We start from the raw sequence: 5,993 nt of genomic DNA on the forward strand, positions 1-5,993 counted from the left end.
TGGATTATGATTTCAACATATAAATTTGGGAGGGACACAGATATTTAGCACATTGCTCCAATTACATCAATAATCATTTAAAATATGAATAGTCTAAATATATCAACTAAAAGAAAGAGGTTGGGATACAAAAGACCCAACTGTTTATTGTTTCCAAAAAATCTGCTATAGCATAATGAATAAAACAGGTTACAAGTAAAGGGATGAAGAAAAATATGCTATATTAACATTAATAAAATGAAAGCTGGAGTAGCTATATTAATCTCAGGCAAAACAGTTTCAGAACAAGGAAAATTATCATGGATAAAGAGAAGCATTATTTCATGATAAACGGGCAAATTCCCAAGAAGACATAACAATCTTTGTTGTGTATGCACCTAACAGCTAAGTGCCAAAATAGGTGAGGCAAAAACTGATAGAACTAAAAGGAAAAATGAAAAAGTTCAGTATTATAGTTGGAAATTTCAACACTTCAATTTCAGTAATTGATACATTAAGAAAGTAAAAAATCAGCAAGGATAGATCAATAAGGATAGTGCTGAATAGCACTATCAATCAATTTGATCGATTTGGCATTTATAGAACATTTAATCCAAGTGCAGTGATTGAAGTGAACATTCATTCTCAAGCTTACATGGACTACTTGTCTAGATAAAGCATATTCTGGACCACAGAACACACTTTATCAAATTTAAAATGGTATAATACAATGTATATCTCCAAGCACAATGGAATTAAACTAAAAATCAATAACAGGATAACTGTTAACCTCAAAATATTTGGAAATAAAACCACACACTTCTAAATAACACATAAATCAAAGAAGTCTCATGAGAAATTAAAAATATTTTAATTAAATGAAAACTTAAAGATACTTTTCAAAATATATGAAGTGTGGTGAAGGTAGTGCTTAGTGGGACATATATACCATTAAATGCATATATTAGAAGCTGTAAACTCAGCAACACAACATTTCATACTACATAATTAAAGATAGAGAGAAATGTATGCCTCAAGCAATATTGCAGAAGAAAAAAATAACAAAAATTAACACAGAAACCAATGAAACTAAAATCAAGAAAACAACAGAAAAATATCAACAAACCTAAAAGATGTTTCTTAGAAAAATCAATATAATTTATAAACCTCTAGACAGGCTAACCAATAATAAAAGAGAAAAAAACAGTAATTACCAATATCAGTAATACATTTAGGTCATCACTACCGAGCCTGTGGATACTGAAAGGAAAATAAAAGGAATACTATGAACAACTCTGCACCCACAAGCTTGATAATTCACACGAAATGAACCAATTCTTAGACAAAAACTACTAAAGCTCACACAAGAAGAAACAAATAACTTGAATAGCCCTACTGAAGAAATTAAATCAATAATGAATAATCTCCACCTAAAAGAAAAAGCCAGGCCCAGATAGTTTCACTGGTAAATTCCTCTAAACATTTAAGAACAAATGATACCAATTCTCCATAATGTCCTCCAGAAAATAAAAACAAAGTTTACACTTCCAAAATCATTCTATGAAACCAATATTACCCTAATAAAAAAACCTAATTCCAAGGGACATTAGGACATTATATGAGAAAAAAAAAAACTAAAGACCAATGTCTCTTATGAATATAGATTAAACATTATCAGTAAAATATTAGCAAATAAAACCAAAAAATGTAAAAAGAATTATACACCATGACCAAGTAGGATTTACTTCAAGTATGGAAGACTTGTTCAACATTTGAAATTAAATGAATGCATTTTACCATATCAATGAGCTGAAGAAGAAAATTCACATGATTCTATCAATTGATGTAGATCAATTATTTTACAAAATCCAAATATCACTCAGCAAGCTAGGAATAGAGGCAATTTTTTTCAACTTGGTTAAAAGAATACCTATAAAAACCTACAGCTAACATCAAATGTAATAATAAGAAGGTGGACATTTTTCATGCAAGATTCAGAACAAAGTGGGAATGTGATCTTTCACCACTCCTATTTTACATCACACTGGAAATCCTGACTTGTGTGATAAGACAAAAATGAAAGAGAGAATAAGAAAAAGAGGAGGAGGGGGAGAAGGAAGAAAGGAAGGAAGGAAGAAAAAGAAAAAAGGTATATAGATTCAGAAGGAAGCAATAAAACTGCCTTTGTTCACAGATGACTGGATTGTGCAGATTATTCCAAAGAATTAACATTCTGCAATTAATAAGAGGGTCTAGCATGGTTCTGAAATACAAGCTTAATATCCAAAAGTCAATTACTTTCCTATGTATCAGCAAAGAACAATTGGAATTTGAAATTAAAATAATAACAAAATAGCAGCAAAAATTGAAATAGGTATAAATTTAACATAATAGATAACAGGATCTATATGTGGAAAATTATAAAACTCTGATAAAAGAAAAGATCTAAATAAATGGAAAGATTTTAATTTGTATTGATTAGAAAACTCAATATTATTAAGATATAAATTCTTCCCAACTTGATCCACAGATGCAATGCAGTATCGATAAAAGTCCTAGCAAATTATTTTGAAATATCTATAAACTGATTGTAAAGTTTATATAAAAAACAAAAGATCTAGAATATCCAACATGACAATGAAGGAAAAGAACAAGTTGCAACGCTCTCGCTATCTGATTTCAAGACTTAATATAAATCTACAATAATCAAAAAGCATAGTGTAAGTGAACGAATAGACACACTAATCAATGGAACAGAATAGATAGCCCATATACAGACCAACATTAATATAGTCAGTTGATTTTTGACAAAGAAGCAAAGGCAATTTAATGAAGAAAGAATATTGTTTTAAATAAATGGTGACAGAACAATTGGATGTCCCCACGGTGGGGGGAAAAACCTACTCATAGACCTTACACCTTTCAGAAAAATGAACTCAATATGGATTATAGACCTAAATGAAAGTGGCAAAACTATAAAACTCCTAGAAGAAAACACAGGAAGAAATGTAAGTGACCTAAGGATGATGATGAATTTTTAGATACAATACCAAAAGCATGATCCATGAAAGAAAAAGAAATTGATTTTGGATTTTGTTAAAATGAAAAAATTTTGCTCTGTGAAGGACTGTGTTAGAGAATGAAAAGGCAAGCCATGGTCTGGGAGAAAATATTTTCAAAAAAAAATCTGAGAAACAACTTGTACCCAAAATTTATAAATAACACCTAAAACATCCACCTAATTAAAAAAAAAAAAAGATCTGAACAGACATCTCATCAAAGAAGACATGCAAATGGCAAATAAATATACAAGAAGATGTTCAACATTATTTGTCATCAGGAAATTACAAATTAAAACAACAGTGAGATACCACTACACACCTATTAAAATGGTAAAATCTAAAAAGCAGACAATTCCAGTTCTGACAAGGATGTGGAACACAGGAACTCTCATTCATTGCTGGCAGGAATGCAAAATGGTACAGCCACTTTGAAAATAGTTTGGCAGTTTCCTTCAAAGCTAAACATATTTTACCATACAATGGAACAATCATGCTCCTAAAAATTCCCCCAATTAATCTGAAAACCTATGTCTATGCAAAAACTTGTACGGGCCAGGTGCGGTTCCTTATGTCTGTAATCCCAGCACTTTGGGAGGCCAAGACAGGCAGATCGTTTGAACCTGGGAGACCATCCTGGGCAACATGGCAAAATCCCATCTCTACAAAAAATACAAAAAAATTAGCTGGGCATGGTGGCACATGCCTGTAGTCTCAGCTATTTTGGAGGGTGAGGCAGGGGGATCACCTGACCCCAGGAGGTTGAGGCTGTGGTGAGCTGTGACTGCACCATAGCACTCCAACCTAGGCAATAGAGTTAGACCCTGTGACAAAACAAAAATGAAAACAAAAAACTTGCACAATATTATTTATGTCAGTTTTATTCATAATTACCAAAAACTCAAAGCAACTAAGAAATTATTCAATAGGAGAATGGACAGACAAACTGGGGGACATCTATGCAATGGAATATTATTTAGGGATAGAAAGAAATGAAACTGGGCATGGTGGTGCATGCTGTAGTCCAAGGTACTTGGGAGGCTAAGGCAAGAAAATTGCTTGAGGCCAGGAGTTGGAAGCTGCAGTGAGCTATGATCATGGCACTGCACTCCAGCCTGGGTGACAGATTGAGACCCTATCTCAAAAAAACAAAACAAAACAAAATTTTTAAAAAAGAAATAAGCTATGAAGCCATAAAAAGACATGGATGAATTTTAAACACATATTGTTAGGTAAAACAAGCCAGTATGAAAAGACTAATTACTGTAGTATTCTAATTATATGACATCCTAGGAAGAACAAACCTATAGTGACAATAAAAACATCAGTGGTATCCAGGGTTTGCCGGGAGGAATGTAAGGTTCAAAAGACAATGCACGAGGTTTTTGTGTTTGTGTTTTAGGATGGTGAAAATATTCTCTACAAATCGTAATTGTAATAACATGGCACTGTGCAGTATGTCTAAACACAATGTATACAAACTAACTGGATACTTAATGTATACAAACTAAACACTCATTTAGGAATTAGGAGCATCCCGGGATGGAATGAGGAATGTGACAAAATCATCTAAATGTATTACAAATATAGGCTGGACTGAGCTGGTTGCTTCCTGTTATTGTGGGGGCAATTCACTTCATCCCAACTACTTGATATTTTCACTTCTGGAGGTCATATTTCTCTAAGATCTTCCAGAAAAAAAGTCTTAAAGCTGCCTTAGCCTTTTTTTTTTACAGTCCAGCTCTTAATTTTTTCCCTCCTATTCCCCAATAATAACATGAGTGTGGATCCAGCCTATCCCCAAAGCCTGCCTTGCTCTGAAGCATCCAACTATAAAGAATCTTCACCTACACTGGTGACTTGTGGGCCTGAAGAAAACTATCCATCCTTGCAAATGTCTTCTGCTGAGATGCCTCACACAGACTGTCTGTCCTCTTCCTTCCTCCATGGATCTGCTTATTCAGGACAGCCCTGATTCTTCTACCAGTCCCAAAGGCCAAAAACCCACTTCTGCAGAGAAGAGCACTGCGAAAAAGGAAGACAATGTTCCGGTCAAGAGACAGAAGACCAGAACTGTGTTCTCTTCCACCCAGCTGTATGTACTTAATGATAGATTTCAGAGACAGAAATACCTAAGCCTCCAGCACATGCAAGAACTTTCAACCATCCTGAACCTTAGCTACAAACAGGTTAAGACCTGGTTCCAGAACCAGAGAATGAAATCTAAGAGGTGACAGAAAAACCACTGGCCAAAGAATAGCAGTGGTGTGACTCAGAAGGCCTCAGCACCTACCTACCCCAGCCTCTACTCTTCCTACCACCAGGGATGCCTGGTGAACACGACTGGAAACCTTCCAATGTGGAGCAACCAGACCTGCAGCAATTCAGCCTGGAGCAACCAGACCCAGAACGTCCATTCCTGGAGCAACCACTCCTGGTGCACCCAGGCCTGGAACAGTCTCTTCTATAACTGTGGAGAGGAATCTCTGCAGTCCTGCGTGCAGTTCCAGCCAAATTCTCCTGCCAGTGACTTGGAGGTTGCCTTGGAAACTGCTGGGGAAAGCCATAATGTAATACAGCAGACCACTAGGTATTTTAGTACTCCGCAAGCCATAGATTTATTCCTAAAGTACTCCACGAACATGCAACCTGAAGATACCTGAAGATAAGTGAAACTGATATTATTCAATTTCAGTGTGGGCACTGGCTGAATCCTACCTCTCCTTGCCTCCCCTCTCTTATAGGATTTTTCTTGTTTGGAAACCACGTGTTCTGGTTTTCGTTATACCTATCCAGTCAATTTGATGGAGGGTGGGGTATGATTGGAGCCTAATCAGAGAGGTTTCTTTCTTTTTTCCTATTGAATCTTCCTGTAGAAAAAACCTTTTAATAATCTTGGCTGTCAAGGACAACATGGTAGAAGCTGTCTCTGGCTATAGATAAGTACATACAATA

At 35.2% G+C, this 5,993-nt stretch overlaps 1 pseudogene; it reads left to right on the forward strand.

The window, feature by feature from the left end:
- Positions 1–4,815: 4,815 nt before the first annotated feature.
- LOC104654550 lies at positions 4,816–5,701 on the forward strand (annotated as a pseudogene).
- Positions 5,702–5,993: the final 292 nt, after the last annotated feature.

This window comes from Rhinopithecus roxellana, chromosome 7 (assembly GCF_007565055.1).
Source record: "Rhinopithecus roxellana isolate Shanxi Qingling chromosome 7, ASM756505v1, whole genome shotgun sequence".
Taxonomy (NCBI): domain Eukaryota; kingdom Metazoa; phylum Chordata; class Mammalia; order Primates; family Cercopithecidae; genus Rhinopithecus; species Rhinopithecus roxellana.